The sequence below is a fragment of the Ranitomeya variabilis genome, chromosome 4, assembly GCF_051348905.1.
Source record: "Ranitomeya variabilis isolate aRanVar5 chromosome 4, aRanVar5.hap1, whole genome shotgun sequence".
Lineage (NCBI taxonomy): Eukaryota > Metazoa > Chordata > Amphibia > Anura > Dendrobatidae > Ranitomeya > Ranitomeya variabilis.
Window position 1 is genome coordinate 374,427,835 of NC_135235.1, and position 18,395 is coordinate 374,446,229.

Consider the following 18,395-nt stretch of genomic DNA (forward strand, 5'->3'; position numbering starts at 1 on the left):
TTGTGGAGGAGGTAACCCTACCGACGTTCCGATATATGGAGGAGGCAACCCTGACTGCGTGAATCTATTGGAGACGGCAGCCGCTGGCTCCTCCTACTATTTGGCCCAAGCAACTGACAGCAGACACGATGGTGTCACTGCTTTGCGTCTGCTGTGCAGTACATGAGAGCACATAGGAAAGACAGATGCAGAGCACCAGAAGAATGGGAGTATTTTTTTCGTGTGTGGATGTGTGGGGTCTCAGCGCTACATGGGGGGCTGTGTGTGGGGGCTCAAACTGTATAAAAGTGGATATGTGCGTGGAGGCTAATATTACAGGTAATTCTCACAAAATTAGAATATCATCAAAAAGTTAATTTATTTCAGTTCTTCAATATAAAAATTGAAACTCATAGAGTCATTACAAACAGAGTGATTTATTTCAAGTGTTTATTTCTGTTAAGCCGGGATCACACACAGCGAGATACGGTCGAGTCTCGTGGGTTAAAACCAAGCTCTGGTGCCGGCACTCCGGAGCGGAGCGTGCAGCTCCATGTATTGCTGTGCGGCTGCACGCTCCGCTCCGGAGTGCCGGTGCCAGAGCTTGGTTTTAACCTGCGAGACTCGGCCATATCTCGCTGTAGTGTGATCCCGGCCTTAATGTTGATGATTACGGCTTACAGCCAATGAAAACCCAAAAGTAATGATCTCAGTAAATTAGAATACTTTATAACAGGGCTGTGGCGTCGGTAAGCCACAGTTGCGACTCCGACTCCTGGATTTTATCAGGTTCCGACTCCGGCTCCTTCATAAATGGCCAATTCATAACAAGAAATTTACTGTTGTAAAATATTAACATCGTGCTTATTCAGTTTCTCACCATCATATAAGTAATCAGACCACTTAGAGCAAAAACTATATTTATTAGAATACAATTAGAATATTGCAAATAACTTTTATAAACTTTTCTAAACTCTTGTAAGTAAATATGCAATAAACACTGTTATGCAGTTAATAAGAAGAAATCTATAAATTTGTCCTCAGAAAAAGTATTGCCTCTGTCAGATCCTCCTTCATGGATGCCCTCAAATCTGATCTAATTATTTTGAGAGCAGAGAACAACCTCTCTACACTAACTTGGGTTGGTGGCAAAGCAGTAAACACTCGGGCAACATCTCTGACAATGTCAGGATACAGAGGAATCGCTTGTTGCACTGTTATTTTTGATGAACGGTCAAATTTCTCAATTTCTTTTAGTGCACATGAAAAATTCTGCTGAAATGTACTGGCTGTGTTCTTTGATGGGGATGACTCTTCTTCTATGCGGGAACGCTTTGCACGGTCCTTGTGATCCAAATATTTTTCAAAATTAAATTCTTCATCAGTTGATGAGGGTGAAGATGTGGCAGGACGACCAAATTCTTCTTGTTCCTCCTGACTAGGGTTGAGCGAAACAGGTCGGCAATTTTCAGAAGTCGCCGACTTTTGGCAAAGTCGGGTTTCATGAAACCCGACCCGACCCCTGTGTGGGGTCAGACATGAAGTCGGCGATCTTCTGAATCTGGAATCGGAATTCCGATACCGATTCCCGATATGTTTAAGATATCGGGAATTGGTATCGGAATTCAGATTTAAGTGTAAAATAAAGAATTAAAATAAAAAATATCGCCATACTTACCCTCTGACGGGCCCTGGTACTAACCGGGAACCTTCCTTCCTAAGAATCAGCCCTTCCAAGACCTGCGGTGACGTCGCGGTGACGTCGCGGCTTGTGATTGGTCGCGCGGCCCCCATGTGACCGCTCGCACGACCAATCACAAGCCGTGACGTCACCGAAGGCCCTGGAAGGGCTGATTCTTAGGAAGGAAGGCTGTCGGAAAGAAGCAGGGCGTGTCCGAGGGTGAGTATATACCTAATAGGAATATACTCACCCTCGGCTTCGTTCCGGCAGCCTTCCTTCCTAAGAATCAGCCCTTCCAGGGCCTTCAGTGACGTCACGGAGACGTCGCGGCTTGTGATTGGTCGCGCGAGCGGTCACATGGGGGCCGCGCGACCAATCACAAGCCGCGATGTCACCGCGACGTCACCGCAGGTCTTGGAAGGCTAATTCTAAGGAAGGAAGGTTCCCGGTTAGTACCAGGGCCCGTCAGAGTGTAAGTATAGCGATATTTTTTATTTTAATTCTTTATTTTACACTTAAATATGGATCCCAGGGCCTGAAGGAGAGTTTCCGCTCCTTCAGACCCTGGGAACCATTGGAAACCCAATGCACTGCATTGGGTTTCGAGTTTCGGCCGACCCCGACCCCGACTTTTTTATAGGATCGGCCGATTTCACTCGACCCGACTTTTGAAAAAGTCGGGTTTCGTGAAACCCGACCCGATCCTATAAAAGTAAAGGTCGCTCAACCCTACTCCTGACTGTTCTGCAACCCTTTCATCCTTACTGCTATTTCAAACAGAGCTTCTTTTCCTTTAGTTAGCTGTTGATCATCTAGAAGAATCCGATGCATTGGGTCTACATAAACAGCTGCCAAAAGAATGTTATTTTGTTATAGTAGCTCCTCTCTCCGTTTCATTGATGTAGCAATGCCACTTGCAATTAACCTCCTCTTTGGGACAGGCGAAACATCAGGTTCTTCCACTCCTTTAAGAAAATACTTGGAGTTAAGTCCTCTGCTTGTAATTTTTTAGTCACTGTAAATGGGTGCTCTAGCAATTTTTACAGCTCAGTCACCTGATTCCACTGACTTTCATTTAGCGTCAGTTGAGGGTTAGCCATGTCTACAAGAAAGGTTTTCAGTTCAACCAAGCGCTGAATCATTAAGTACTGCCCCATTGTGTGGCTTGATCAATAATTGCCCCTTTTCCAGCACGTCTCTTCAAAATTGAGGCAACTTTAGGGGTTCTGGCAACAGTAGCCAATTTTCTCACCTTGCCAATCATTGCAGCATGTCCTTCTTGCAGACTGTCTCTTATAGCCAGCTGTAGCGTATGCACAACACAGCGCATGTGATGAATGAAAGAACGTATTGACACAGTTTCAACAAAGATCATCTAAACTATCATGTTGCTGTTCATCTGAAGCAACTTCAGTTTGCTCCTCAGTTACAATACTGTGTTCCTCTATTTCAAACATTTCTGTGTATGTGGACCCAGAATGTTCTTCTAGCTGCTGGTCACCATCATTACTCTCATTCATTAGCTTAATAGTGCTTATCATATTTGAAGCATTGTCAGTTATGACAGAAAGAACTTGCTCTTTTTTAAGTTCATAGTCTTGAAGAACCTTTTCCACCAAGACCTGGAGAAACTCACTGGTGTGATGAGCTTTGGTGTCATTTACTGCCAATGTCTTGGTAACTATTTCATTTTTGTCACAAACAAATCGGACATTGATGGCAAAATAGTTCACTCTGTGACGTGTGCAGGCATCCATTTTAAGAAACAGAAAGCGTCCCTTGAGACCTTGAGAGTTTTTTAAGTTCTTCCTTTTGTTTAAAAGCTTCTTCGATTACTAATTTTCTAATACTCTCTATCTCTCCAGAGAAACACCAAGCTTGCGGGCCATTTCCCCATTCAGACACATAAAAGTTGGTCGTGAAAATAATGAAATAGGCACACTATCCTTTACAACAAGCTCTATGATCTGTTTTTTAAATGTTTCTACTGTCATTGTCACAGTAACTTTGTCACTGACAAAATATCTTGCAACTGATGGATGCAAAGTTCTCTGCTCCTTTGTTTGGCTGGAAGAGCTGGGCACTGGTTCATTGGTTTGGATGCAGTCTTTCTCATCCACTGCTTTTAGTACTTCTGGATGAAAGCGCTGTAAATGTCTCTTTAGATTAGAAGCTCCGGTAGGAGCATTTTTATCTTTGCCTGAATATGCACTGATCTTGGCTTCACAGCATTTGTTTTCGTCTGGATCATTTGTAATACACTGACAGACATAATGTTTTCTATCTTGAGTGATGGTGAAATGTTTAAATACAGCTGATTTAATGTGACGCTTCTTTGACATTCTCAGGTTTTTAATTCTGCATTCACAATCCAAATGACAATTTTTTCCGAAAAACAATTGTACAAAATTATTGCCAGGTCGTACAACTGATATAGTGGTCAGTAATAATGTTATTCCTCATGTACTCACAGTTAACTGTTGCAAAGTTTGTTGAAAGGATAATACTTCTTACAGTCTTCCTCTTCTGAGTAGCAGCTGTGAGATGCTTGGAAGACGCACACCTAGTAAACATCTAGTCTAGAGGAGCTTTACTACTAAGAATTTGCAACACATTTTCACTTTCAGTTTCATACATTGTAGGGGGTTGGGGCACCATGAGGTTAGGGTACTGTCACACAGTGCCATTTTGATCGCTACGACGGCACGATCCGTGACGTCGCAGCGATCGTATGATTATCGCTCCAGCGTCGTAGACTGCGGTCACACGTTGCAATCACGGCGCTGGAGCGATGCCGAAGTCCCCGGGTAACCAGGGTAAACATCGGGTTACTAAGCGCAGGGCCGCGCTTAGTAACCCGATGTTTACCCTGGTTACCAGCGTAAACGTAAAAAAAACAAACAGTACATACTCACATTCCGGTGTCTGTCCTCCGGCGTCTCAGCTTCTCTGCACTGTGTAAGCACAGCGGCCGGAAAGCAGAGCGGTGATGTCAGACGTCACCGCTGTGCTCGCTTTCCGGCCGGCGCTCACAGTGCAGAGAAGCTGAGACGCCGGAGGACAGACACCGGAATGTGAGTATGTACTGTTTGTTTTTTTTACTTTAGCGCTGGTAACCACGGTAAACATCGGGTTACTAAGCGCGGCCCTGCGCTTAGTTACCCGATGTTTACCCTGGTTACAAGCAAACACATCGCTGGATCGCTGTCACACACAACGATCCAGCGATGTCAGCGAGTGATCAAGCGACGAAAGAAAGTTCCAAATGATCTGCTACGACGTACGATTCTCAGCAGGGTCCCTGATCGCTGCTGCGTGTCAGACACTGCGATATCGTAACGATATCGCTAGAACGTCACGAATCGTACCGTCGTAGCGATCAAAATGGCACTGTGTGACAGTACCCTTAACCAAGTATAAGATTAGATAAGGGCAGTGGAGAACAGTGACAAACAAGAAGTAAGAAATGTCTCGATCTCCAGCAGAACTGCTTATCACTGTTGTTCATAGTTTGATAGAACATACAGTACGTATATATTTGAGTAACATTTATAAAATTCATATGAAAGTTCAATTATGAAATATTAATAAAAAATTTTTAAAGCTGGAGTCGGTACATTTCTACCGACTCCGACCAAAACTAACTCCGACTCCACAGCCCTGCTTTATAACACCAGCTTGAAAAAATGATTTAAAAATCCGAAATGTTGGCCTACTGAAACTAGTGAACACCATAAAAAAGAAACAAGGCAAAAAACAAAGCTTTATCATCATATCGCCAAACAAAAAGTGGAATAACAAGCGATCAAAAAAACGGATATAAATAATCATGGTACTGCTGAAAACATCTTCTGGTCTCACAAAAAAACAAAGCCCCCATACAGCTCCATCAGCGGAAAAATAAAAATTTTATATCTCTCAGAATAAAGAGATGCAAAATAATTATTTTTTATATAAAATAGTTTTTATTGTATAAAAGCGCCAAAACATAAAAAAAATATAAATAAGGTATCTCTGTAATTGAACTAATCCGAAGAATAAAACTGCTTTATCAACTTTACCACACGCGGAACAGTATAAACAACCCCCCTCAAAGAAATTCATGAATTGTTGGTTTTTGTTCATTCTGCCTCCCAAAAATTGGAATAAAAAGCGATCAAAAATGTCATGTGCCCAAAAATGGTACCAATAAAAACTTCAATTCCTCCCGCAAAAAAAAAAAAAGACCTTACATGACTCTGTGGGCCAAAATATGGAAAAATTATAGCTCTTAAAATATGGTGATGCAAAAACTATTTTTTTAAATAAAAAACTTCTTTTAGCATTTGACAGCTGCCAAACGCAAAAACCTGCTATATGGTCTCTTTCACACGTCCTGATATTTCCGGTACCAGAGATGTCAGTGTCCGTGTGTGTAATATTTGCGGCACACGTGTGGCATGTGTGTGCCGGATCAGTACCTCAAGGACAGGCGCCAGGGAAGAAGCGTTACATTAAGCCCCCTGCTCTGCCAGTGAGACTCATTCTCCCCTGCTTGTGCCGATCGCCGGCAGAGCAGGGAAGAATGATGAGAGCTGTGTTCAGCACCTGGCGCCAAGAAATAGCACTTACTGTAACGCTTCTTCCCGAGCACCAATGCGTGCCACATGGATGACATCCATGTGTGTTATGCGTATGCCCGTGTGCTGGATGTTTTGTGGCCCATGCTGACATTAAAAAACTGACATGTCAGAGTGCTTTGCCCACTGACATGTGCACAGACCCATTCACTTGAATAGGCAAATAGTGCTCTGTTCCTCCCGAGTCTCTCCGCATGGCTGCCCAATGGTATAAAATTCTGTGATACACCCATGTTGTCAATATGATCACTGCACCCCTATATGAATTCATTCAGAGGTGTAATTCGTAAAATGGTGTCACTTATGGGGGGTTCTGCTGTTTTGGCACCTCATGGGCTCTCCCAGCGGGTCATGGCACCTGCAAACCATAACAGCAAAATCTGGCACTTCTTCTCTTCTGAGCTCTGCCATGCGCCCAAACAGTGGTTTACCTCCACATATGGGGTATCAGCGTACTCAGGACAAACTGCACAATAACTCTTGGGGTCCAATTTCTTCTGTTACCCTTGGGAAAATAAAACACTGCGGGCCAAAAATAATTTCTGTGGAAAAAATATGAATTTTTATTTTCACTGCTCTAGGTTAAAAACTTCTGTGAAGCACTTGGGGGTTCAAAGTGCTCACCAAACATCTAGATAAGTTCCATAGGGGGTCTAGTTTCCAAAATGGGGTCACTTGTTAGAGGTTTCCACTATTTAGGCACATCAGGGGCTCTCCAAATGCGACATGACGCCTGCAGACCATTCCATCAAAGTCTGCATTCCAAAACGTCACTACTTACCTTCCAATCCCCGGTGTGTGCCCATACAGTAGTTTTCTCCCACATATGGGGTATCATCGTACTCAGGACAAATTGAACAACAACTTTTGGGGTCCAATTTCTCCTGCCACCCTTGGGAAAATAAAAAAATTTGGATCTGAAGTAATTTTTTTTTGTAAAAAAAAGTTAAATGTTCATTATTTTTAAAGGGGTTGTCCACTACTTTCAATTAACCCCCCAATGTATCCCCCCGGGGCCCCTGATGAATTGTGCAAATACCTTTTGTTGCCGTTTTTGCCTGTGAGCGGCGCTGTAGCGGCGGCTGAGTCCGGGTCACGTGACCCCCAGGCTGCAGCCGCCGCTTATTTCCGCCGACGTCACGTCAATTTCCAGGCTCTGGAAATTGACGTGACGTCAGCAGCAGGTGTGTCCCAGCCGCACAGTCACTCATCAAGAGTGACTGGGCTGTGGGCGGGGCTGGTGGCTGCCTGCGGGGCTGTGCTGGGGGCGGGCGGGGCTAGGCAGGGATGATGAAGGTGCGGGCGCTGGGGTCTGTATGTTCGTGCCGGCGCCGGTGCTCTGCGTGCCAGCGCCGGAATGTGGGTACAGCGCCGGGGCTCTGCCTCCACACAAAAATCTTTGTCCTCGGTGCAGTTCCGTCTAGCTCTTAAAAATTGCCAGATTGGCTCTCAGTGTGAGCTGGATGAAAACTCCGATATTCCAAGAGAGAGAGTTAGTCGCTGTAGACTTCCGATACAGACTCGTGACCAGTGATCCATTCTCCAATGTGACTTGAAGATCCAAAAACGTAATCCAATGTAATCATGAATATGCTGCTTACACATGACAGAAAATTGCTCTCTAGTACGAAAAGTAGAATCAAGGATATGGAAGCCAAATTGGCTACTTATGACAATAGTACCCTGGTACAACCATTTAAACTTAAATTGAAGGATATTTTGGACAAATTTGACCAGGAGGTCATGCACAAGAAAAAGTCCAAGATCTCCAGAGATCGTAGGGATTTTGAACAGAGTCAAGCGTTTCGGTGGAGACATCATGGTAATCCAAAGTCCAAACCTGTATCGCGTAATACTATGGAGGGGGCCCGAGTACCAACACAGACAGAGGATGCACGTATGTCAAGTAGTGATTTTTTGTCATCGGTCGAAAACGACTTAGACACAGGACCAGGAGGGGGAAAAAACGACGACAATTCATTTATGAGAATGACACGAAGCAAGGGACAAAGACCAGCATTCCGCAATCAACGCAGGAAGTATTACAATTAAATGTCCCAGATGTTTTTGTACAGCCCTCCACTGAGGTTCAGGTACAAAATGATGCTTTGCATATAATTAATCTCTCTGACTACCAATTGACACCTATTGAAACCTCTGTGCTTCAGAGGGGTTTGACGTTTTCGCCTGTTCAGCCGATTGACAAATTCACTCTCATTAAGGATCTTTATCTTTTCTGCAGGTGTTTGGTTCTTCAAGTCCTACATAGCAGACCGCAATTGATTGAGGAGCCATGCACACAACAGGGGGAGGACGGAGGAGCCATGCACACAACAGGGGGAGGACGGAGGAGCCATGCACACAACAGGGGGAGGACGGAGGAGCCATGCACCCAATGGGGGGGGGGAGGACGGAGGAGCCATGCCCACAACAGAGGGAGGACGGAGGAGTCATGCACACAACGGGGGAGGACGGAGGAGCCATGCACACAACGGGGGAGGACGGAGGAGCCATGCACACAACGGGGGGACGGAGGAGGCATGCACACAACAGGGGGAGGACGGAGGAGGCATGCACACAACGGGGAGGACGGAGGAGCCATGCACACAACAGGGGGAGGACGGAGGAGCCATGCACACAACAGGGGGAGGACGGAGGAGCCATGCACACAACAGTGGGGGGAGGACGGAGGAGTCATGCACACAACAGTGGGGGGAGGACGGAGGAGGATTAAGCACAGTGCCTGGAGACCTGCTAGGAGTGCGTGCACCCTGGGCAGCAGCAGACCCGGAAGGAGCAGGACGAGAGCCTTGGCAGTGAGTACGCTGATGTCTCGGCAGGGAGAGAGGGACTGCAGACAGAGATGCGGGCGCTATGATATCATGAACCTCAGTGCGGATCACCGATCTAGTCATCTCTGTAATGAGACAGCTAGAATGGCATTGCTGTATGGCATTTCATTATTTATTGGCAGTTACACAAGATTACAGCCCTTATTCATGAAGAACGGAATTTTGTATGCCAGTCTTAAAGGGGATGTATGGAAAAACAAAAAATGTGTCTCAGCACTAACCAGCTGATAGTTGCTACCTACCTGCCTGATGTGATCGACGTGACCGTGTGCCCGACACAGACGATCCTGCCAGGGATTCCACTGCCTTGTTGGGGTAGGATTTCCGAGTCATTTTGATTTAACAGCTGGCTCCCCCAGTTAGGTAGCGGGAATCTGGCTGTCAATTGGAATTACGTCGGCAGTCCCACCCTGTCAACAAAGCTGAGTGGAAAAGAAGCCTCCGTTCTGTAGACAAGACGTCAGCAGAGGCAGCTGAATCCCTGGCATGAGCGGTTTGGCAGGGGAAGAACGGCACAGTGCACAACAGACATGCAAGCAGAAATGGCCTGTTAGTGCTTAGGCTGCTTTCACATTTGTGTCTGTGTACGCAGCATTTCATCCTCATGCGTTCTGCGTACATATCTTTAACATGGTGTACGCAGAGACATGCGTTTGCATGCATTCGCCTGCGGATGTTTACGCATGCATCGCTTCGCGGTGTGCGGTGGGGTCAGGCGAACACATTTTTGGAAGCGTCAAAAATTCCTCAAATATGCCCAAGCATGCGCATGCGGATGAGTGCGTAAAAAATGCATGTCTATGGGAATGCATGTGTACGCATGTCCTTGCGTACATACGCGTTCGATGCGCTTGTGTACTTCGGACTGCGCATGTCATTGAGACATGCCCTCCTGGAAATATCGAACCCATGCACATAAAAAATGCAAACGCAGGCAAAAAAACGCATGCATGTTTTTTTGCCGTCATGCGTAAGATGATGTGGCTAAAAAACGCTGCGTAAGTATGCGGATGATACGCTCCGGACTCAAACGCTAAAGTGAACCTAGCCTTAGACACATTTATTTCCATAAAGCCCTGGATATCTCCTTTAACAAAGGGTAAAAGTGAGAAATCAGAGGCCACTTTGTACATTTTTTTTTACATTAATAAAGTTGGTTGATTATTGCTTTTCATAATAAAAAACATTACACAGATATGATTGTTCAGTTTTGCTAGAATTAAAGATTTCCTGTATGTACACAGGTGTCGGCCAGTGATGGAGTGCAGATGACTGAATCATCAGAATTTACATCACAAAAGTGGCAAAAATTACACCAGAAATGTTCTCCAGTGACCCTGAACAATAATAATTTATGTCACTTCTGTGTTGTATATTATGATTGTCGGTTGTGCTCTTATGACTGTCGGTTGCACTTTTATGACGACTGTCGGTTGTGCTCTCTTATGATAACCGTCAGTTGCCCTCTTTTATGGCGACTGTCGGCTGCTCTTTTTTATGACTATCAGTTGTGCTCTTACAACTGTTGGTTGCACTCTGTTATAACTGTCGGATGCGCTATTTTATGATGACTGTCAGTTGTGTTCTTTTATGACTGTCAGTTGCCCTCTTTTATGGTGATTGGTGGTTGTGCTCTTACAACTGTTGGTTGCTCTCTTTTATGATGACTGTCGGTTGTGCTCTTTTATGGTGACTGTCAGTTGCGTTCTTCTATGATGAATGTAGGTTGTGCTATTTTATGATGGCTGTCAGTTGCGCTATTTTATGATTGTCGGATGCGCTCATTTATGACTGTTGGTTGAGCTCTTTTAGGAGGACTGTCGGTTGCACTCTTTTATGAGGACTGTCGGTTGCACTCTTTTACGCCTCTCCCCGTGAAGCTCTGCCCACTCCTCACAATGTCGCTGCTGTGGACAGGACTGGTGGCAGACAGGAAAAAAAACACATACTGGTAAAACTGAACTAATTATTTACAGTACAAAAAGCCACAATAAAAATGTAAGTTTTAGAAATCAGGAAAAAATGAATTTTGCCCAAATACATAAAATATAGAACAGTGTAAGAATATTCATATCTGACCTGTGCTCCATTAAAAACCTTGAGCAATTCCATAAGAAAACATTGGTATGTGCACACGTTCAGGAATTTTCGTGTTTTTTGTGCGTCTTTTCGCGATAAAAACACTATAAAAACGCATAAAAAAGGCATACATATGCATACTATAATTTAGAATGCATTCCGCATTTTTTGTGCACATGATGCGTTTTTTTCCGCAAAAAAAACGCATTGCGGGAAAAGAAGCATCATGTTCATTATTTTTGCGGATTTTATGCGGATTTCCCATATATTATGGCATTTGGAGTGTCCGGAAAAAAACGCTAAAAATCCGCAAAAAAAACGTGCAAAATACGCTTGCAGAATTCCTGCGGAAAACCTCAGGTTTATCAGGAAAATTCTGCATGCCTTCCGGACGCGTGCACATACCTATAAGCCGGATGTGGAGACTACAATGAAGTCTGTCTGAGGATCCAGGAACCACCTCCAGTCCATTCTAGTCCTGTCAGTGCTGAGCTCACTACATCGGAGGGGATTTTTGGAACGATGCTGAAGTTGGTTTCTTATTCGGGCTGAAGTTGGTTTCTTATTCAGCAGTTTCTTATTCGGCTATTTTTTATTTTCTGTTTTTTTTCAGGTTTTTGTATAAAAATAAACCATTCTGAGTATATAATATTATGCGGTCATGTGTCCTTTTGTGAATACACTTAAAAACAGATAAAAAATTTAGAAGGCTGGCACAAAAATGGGCATCAAAGTGGGCACTGAGGTATGGTATTGAAGGGGTTAAATGCCTTTGTGCCACTGATTTAACACCTGATTTACATATTTACTGATGCCCCACATGAAATCCATGTCACTCCAGCCTGGCACAAATGGGTTCTGGGCATCAAAACTGGCATCAAAGTGAGCAAATCACCAATTTTCATAGATTTGAATAAGTAACAGCTATTTTTGAGGGGTTAAATGCCTTTGTGCCACTAATCTAACACCTGATTTACATACCTAGTGATGCCCCACATGAAATCCATGTCACTTCAGCCTGGCACAAATGGGTTCTGGGCATCAGAACTGGCATCAAAGTGGGCAAATTGCACATTTTCACAGATTTGAATAAGTAACAGCTATTTTTAAGGGGTTAAATGCCTTTGTGCCACTAATCTAACACCTGATTTACATACCTACTGATGCCCCACATGAAATCCATGTCACTCCAGCCTGGCACAAATGGGTTCTGGGCATCAGAACTGGCATCAAAGTACTCAAATCACCAATTTTCATAGATTTGAATAAGTAACAGCTATTTTTGAGGGGTTAAATGCCTTTGTGCCACTGATATAACACCTGATTTACATACCTACTGATGCCCCACATGAAATCCATGTCACTCCAGCCTAGCACAAATGGGTTCTGGGCATCAGAACTGGCATCAAAGTGGGCAAATTGCACATTTTCACAGATTTGAATAAGTAACAGCTATTTTTAAGGGGTTAAATGCCTTTGTGCCACTGATCTAACACCTGATTTACATACCTACTGATGCCCCACATGAAATCCATGTCACTCCAGCCTAGCACAAATGGGTTCTGGGCATCAGAACTGGCATCAAAGTGGGCAAATTGCACATTTTCACAGATTTGAATAAGTAACAGCTATTTTTAAGGGGTTAAATGCCTTTGTGCCACTGATCTAACACCTGATTTACATACCTACTGATGCCCCACATGAAATCAATGTCACTCCAGCCTGGCACAAATGGGTTCTGGGCATCAAAACTGGCATCAAAGTGGGCAAATCGCCCATTTTCACAGATTTGAATAAGTAACAGCTATTTTTAAAGGGTTAAATGCCTTTGTGCCACTGATATAACACCTGATTTACATACCTACTGATGCCCCACATGAAATCCATGTCACTCCAGCCTGGCACAAATGGGTTCTGGGCATCAGAACTGGCATCAAAGTGGGCAAATTGCACATTTTCACAGATTTGAATAAGTAACAGCTATTTTTAAGGGGTTAAATGCCTTTGTGCCACTGATCTAACACCTGATTTACATACCTACTGATGCCCCACATGAAATCCATGTCACTCCAGCCTGGCACAAATGGGTTCTGGGCATCAAAACTGGCATCAAAGTGGGCAAATCGCCCATTTTCACAGATTTGAATAAGTAACAGCTATTTTTAAAGGGTTAAATGCCTTTGTGCCACTGATATAACACCTGATTTACATACCTACTGATGCCCCACATGAAATCCATGTCACTCCAGCCTGGCACAAATGGGTTCTGGGCATCAGAACTGGCATCAAAGTGGGCAAATTGCACATTTTCACAGATTTGAATAAGTAACAGCTATTTTTAAGGGGTTAAATGCCTTTGTGCCACTAATCTAACACCTGATTTACATACCTACTGATGCCCCACATGAAATCCATGTCACTCCAGCCTGGCACAAATGGGTTCTGGGCATCAAAACTGGCATCAAAGTGGACAAATCACCCATTTTCACAGATTTGAATAAGTAACAGCTATTTTTAAGAGGTTAAATGCCTTTGTGCCACTGATTTAACACCTGATTAACATACCTAATGATGCACCACATGAAATGCATGTCAATACAGCCTGGCACAAATGGGTTCTGGGCATCAAAACTGGCATCAAAGTACTCAAATCACCAATTTTCATAGATTTGAATAAGTAACAGCTATTTTTGAAGGGTTAAATGCCTTTGTGCCACTGATATAACACCTGATTTACATACCTACTGATGCCCCACATGAAATCCATGTCACTCCAGCCTGGCACAAATGGGTTCTGGGCATCAAAACTGGCATGAAAGTACTCAAATCACCAATTTTCATAGATTTGAATAAGTAACAGCTATTTTTGAGGGGTTAAATGCCTTTGTGCCACTGATATAACACCTGATTTACATACCTACTGGTACCCCACATGAAATCCATGTCACTCCAGCCTGGGCATCAAAGTGGACAAATCACCCATTTTCACAGATTTGAATAAGTAAGTGATTTTTTAAGAGGTTAAATGCCTTTGGGCCACTGATCTGACACCATTATTACATGCATTTTGATGCCCTGCATGAAATTCATGTCACTTTAGCTTTTCCCAAATGGGTTCTGGCCGTGAGAATTGGCATCAAAGTTGGCATTGATTTTAATGATTTGAATAAGTAACTGAATTTTAAAGGGAACCTGTCACCACGTTTTTGGAAGATGGGATAAAAATAGCGTTAAATAGGGGCAGAGGTGGGCGTTACATTAGTGTGTGTGTTATGCGTTTATTACCCACCTAAGTTGCCGAAATAACTTTGCAAAGTCTCCGTTTTCGCCTGTCAATCAGGCTGGTCAGGTCACATGGGCGTGGTGTCTTCACCCAGATTTGGCGTAGTTTTCCGTTGGTGGCGTAGTGGTGTGCGCATGCCCAAAGTCCGGAATCCTCTTCCAGGGGATTTAAAATAGCGCGGTGTTCGTTATTGCATTGGTGATCGGTGGGCGCGGCCATCTTCCTTTGGCCGCGCGTGCGCAGAAGCGGCGCTCTGCTGGCCGCGGCTTCAGGAAAATGGCCGCGGGATGCCGCGCGTGCGCAGATGGATATCGCGGCGGCCATTTTCCTGAAGCCGCGGCCAGCAGAGCGCCGCTTCTGCGCACGCGCGGCCAAAGGAAGATGGCCGCGCCCACCGATCACCAATGCAATAACGAACACCGCGCTATTTTAAATCCCCTGGAAGAGGATTCCGGACTTTGGGCATGCGCACACCACTACGCCACCAACGGAAAACTACGCCAAATCTGGGGGAAGACAACGCCCATGCGACCTGACCAGCCTGATTGACAGGCGAAAACGGAGACTTTGCAAAGTTATTTCGGCAACTTAGGTGGGTAATAAACGCATAACACACACACTAATGTAACGCCCACCTCTGCCCCTATTTAACGCTATTTTTATCCCATCTTCCAAAAACGTGGTGACAGGTTCCCTTTAAGGGGTTAAATGACCTTGGCCACTGATCTCACACCACTATTACATACACAGGCTGGAGACACACTAGCGATTTACACACTAGGAAAGTCTGACGAGTGCAATGCAAGTGTCATGTGAGTGTCAGGCGTTTCTTGTGCGAGTACAATCTGACTTTTCACACCTAGCATCCGATCTACATCCGACTGCAGTGCGATTTTAACATGAGATTTTACATACAGAAATGTTATTAATCATTTACACATAGTTTTAAAACGTAATATTCTTCAAAATGTATATATATATTCTAGATAGATAGATAGATTAAAAGCCGGCAAATGATCAGCCACGTACATTTTAATCAGAGTGACAGGTTAGATTACGATAGAATAGAGATATACACATAGAATAAATGTGTGGTGTGTGTGTGTATACATATATATATATATCTCACCTACTGACCTACTGTATCCTCACCCATCCCTTGTAGATTGTGAGCCTTCGCGGGCAGGGTCCTCTCTCCTCCTGTACCAGTTATGACTTGTATTGTATAAGATTATTGTACTTGTTTTTATTATGTATACCCCTCCTCACTTGTAAAGCGCCACGGAATAAATGGCGCTATGACAATAAATAATAATAATAATAATAATAATATATATATATATATATATATATATATATATATATATATATATATATATATATATATATATATTATAACGCTGATAGCGTCACTCTGTCAGTCTGGATCCCACAGTGTGACGCATCCGGGGAGGAGGATTGTGGCCCAGGAGATCGCGGTATGAGTAAGCACTGAACGCATACCGCGATCTCCGACGGAGAAGCAGAGACGCACCAGGAGGGTGAGTATGAAGGGGGAGGGTGAGCCATGCTATATTCACCTGTCCCCGTTCCACCGCCGGGTCTTCCGCATCCTCTGGCTGTGACGTTCAGGTCATAGGGCGCGATGACGTGGTCAGTGCGCGCCCCCTGCCTGAACAGTCACAGCCAGAGGACACGGATGACAGAGTGGCGCGCGGCGGTGGAACAGGGACAGGTGAATATCGCAAGTGCCGGGTGTGACGGGGCATGCGACAGAGCAGGAAGAGACACCACGCCTGTAATCAATCCAATAAAATTTATCAGAACAGGGAACTGGGACAACACAAATCAAAGTAATTCTGCAGCGTCCGTAATTAGTCTACAATTAGTCCACACAAAGGGAGCAGATCCGGGGGCGCCACCTGGCAATCTGAAGCCAGGGAAAAGAAAAATAATCCTGGGATGGGTTTACTGGATCCAACAGATGAGGGACACAACACCATTCCACGTGGCAGCTTTTAACCCTCCACACACGGGCACCAGGATCTCGCCTCAGCATACGATCCCAGCCCTTCGCAAGTCACCACACAATTGAATCAGCCAACACATGAGTCTATTGTTCTGGTGCTTAGGCACTCGGCGCCCAGCGACGAGAGGTGAGTCTGTCATTTTTTTTTTTTTAAATCGCAGCAGCAGCATTCGGGGCATATTATGCTATGGAGTATCTTTTGGGGCCATCAACGATGGGAGCAGCACATGACAGAATGGGGGCACAGAATGGGTGCAGCACATTACAGAATGGGGCGCAGGATGGGAGCAGCACATGACAGAATGGGGGCGCAGGATGGGAGCAGCACATGACAGAAGGGGGCGCAGAATGGTTGCAGCACATGACAGAATGGGGGCGCAGGATGGGAGTAGCACATGACAGGATGGGGCGCAGGATGGGAGCAGCACATGACAGAATGGGGGCGCAGGATGGGAGCAGCACATTACAGAATGGGGCGCAGGATGGGAGCAGCACATGACAGGATGGGGCGCAGGATGAAAGCAGCACATGACAGGATGGAGGCGCAGGATGGGAGCAGCACATAACAGGAAGAGGGCACAGGAAAAGAGTAGCACATGACGAGATGGAGGCGCACAAAACAGGATGAGGGCGCAGGATGGGGCTGCACATGACAGGAAGGGGGCGCAGGATGGGAGCAGCGTATAACAGGATGGGGGTGCAAGATGGTAGCAGCACATGACAAGATTAGGGGGCAGGATGGAAGAGGCGCATACCAGGATGGAGACCATATACCAATATAAATGCTCGCCACCCGGGCGTAGAACAGGTTCAATAGCTAGTGTGTGTGTGTGTGTATATATATATATATATATATATATATATATATATATCTAACGCCAAGAAGACCAAAAACGAACGGCACTGTCTGTGAAACGAGGTTATCCAAAAATTTCGGGTTCAGGTATTAATGAATAATAGTCCTAGCATCAGCCATGCATCAAGATCATAGGTGCTCTTCTGAAAATACACGAAAATCCATGACCATATGCAAGAAGAAAGAGAAGGCACTCACCGATCTAAAATTCCCAACTTTATTTCATCTTCATGTTAAAAAAATACTGACCCGTGGAAGCGCAAGCACAAACGGCCGTCGTCTATCCCTGCTCACAAGAACTCCGCTCCTCACTCCCCCGGCCATGGAATTTTTTTAACATTAAGATGAAATAAAGTTGGGAAATTTAGATCGGTGAGTGCCTTCTCTTTCTTCTTGCATATGGTTATATATATATATATATATATATATATATATATATATATATATATATATATATATATATTAGTCTTTATATTGCAGAGAGAGATACATAGAAGAATAGCCGGTAATTCATTTGTCAGCCTCTCTAAAATCACTGCTGGAGCTGACAGGATAGAAGACATGGTTTACATACACTAAGTAGATGCAGAATAGTTAGATATGTACTGTATATGTCAGTGATCAATACAATTAGTATAGTGTGTGTGCAAATTAGAGGACATGTATGTAATTAATAAAAGATTATTTAGGGGGGAAAAAATGTTGCGGGCTCTCGCGTAATTTTCCAATCCAGAGAGGGAAAGCCAGTGACTGGAGGCCAATGTTTATAGCCTAAGAAGGGGTTAATACCCATGGATCTCCCCAGGCTATGAATATGAGCCCACAGCTGTATTTTTAGTGTTTACTGGCTATTAAAATAGGGTGGCCCCCCAAAAATGACATGGGGTACCCTTATAATTAAATTGCAGAAAAAGCTATGCAGACAGCTGCGGGCTGATATTCATAGCCTAGGAAGGGGCCATGGATATTGACCCCTCATGGCTACAAACACTAGCTCTCAGCCTCCCCAGAAATGTC

At 44.5% G+C, this 18,395-nt stretch overlaps 1 protein-coding gene across 1 annotated transcript in view; it reads left to right on the forward strand.

The window, feature by feature from the left end:
• Positions 1-8,952: 8,952 nt before the first annotated feature.
• MTG1 (mitochondrial ribosome associated GTPase 1) overlaps positions 8,953-18,395 on the forward strand; it is a 374,570-nt gene continuing 365,127 nt past the window's right edge. Inside the window, exon 1 of the mRNA XM_077250762.1 lies at positions 8,953-9,095. The gene's annotated coding sequence lies outside the window, so the exon portion shown is untranslated. The remainder of the gene's footprint in view (positions 9,096-18,395) is intronic.